General features: G+C 36.2%; 1 non-coding gene across 1 annotated transcript; it reads right to left on the bottom strand.

Moving 5' to 3' along the window:
* Positions 1 to 207: 207 nt before the first annotated feature.
* LOC121214225 (small nucleolar RNA R71) lies at positions 208 to 314 on the bottom strand. The gene has a single exon (XR_005909811.1). It is a non-coding gene; the product is annotated as a small nucleolar RNA R71 (small nucleolar RNA).
* Between the last annotated feature and the right edge of the window lie 562 nt (positions 315 to 876).

Genomic DNA, 876 nt, shown 5'->3' with positions numbered 1-876 from the left:
ATTACACCTTCATTTGTTCATGAAGGTGAGTGATTCATTCAAGATAGTTGGTGTGACTGAAGACACACTGAGGTTAAAATTGTTTCCGTACTTATTGCGATATCGAGCATGAACATGGCTGAATTCATTGCCACCAAGTTCAATATCTAATTGGAAAGAATTCTAGAAAGGTTTTTGGTAAAATATTTTCCACCAAGCAAGAACGCAAAGTTGTGTAATGAGATAACTACTTTCCAACAATTTGATGAGGAGTCTTTATACGAGGAGTGGGAAAGATTCAAAGAGTTACTTCATAAGTGTCCTCATCATGGGATTCCTCATTGTATCTAGTTGGAGACATTTTATAACGGTCTCAATACACACAAGATTCATGGTAGATGATTCTACGAATGGTGTCGTTTTATCTAAGTCTTATAACGGGGCTTACAAGATCATTGAAAGGATCGCAAGCAACAATTACCAATGGCCAACAAATCTAGCAGTTTTAAGAAGACGAGTAGCCAGAGTGCATGAAGTGGACGCATTAACTTCACTCTCTACTCAAGTATCTTCTATTTTCTCAATGTTTAAACAGTTTACCACTAATGGTTTTAAAATTTTTTTACCTCAATCACCAAGTCAATATGATGTAATTTCTTTCATATACTACGGGGATTTTCATTCTTTCGAGAATTGCCCTTTAAATCCAAAATCATTTTTTATGTAAGGAACCAGTATCAAAATAGAAGTGGACAAGGACCACAGTCCAACTTTTATAATCCATCATGGCGAAACCATCTGAACTTTTCCTCGAGTAACCAAGGAAATGGATCGAACACTCATATGAAGCATAAACCCAACCAATCTCAAGGGTTTAACCAACAAGCTCTAAAACCA

This window comes from Gossypium hirsutum, chromosome D01 (genome assembly GCF_007990345.1).
Source record: "Gossypium hirsutum isolate 1008001.06 chromosome D01, Gossypium_hirsutum_v2.1, whole genome shotgun sequence".
In the NCBI taxonomy this organism is placed as follows: domain Eukaryota; kingdom Viridiplantae; phylum Streptophyta; class Magnoliopsida; order Malvales; family Malvaceae; genus Gossypium; species Gossypium hirsutum.
Note: the sequence above shows the minus strand (reverse complement) of the source record. Positions and strands in the feature narration are given on the sequence as shown.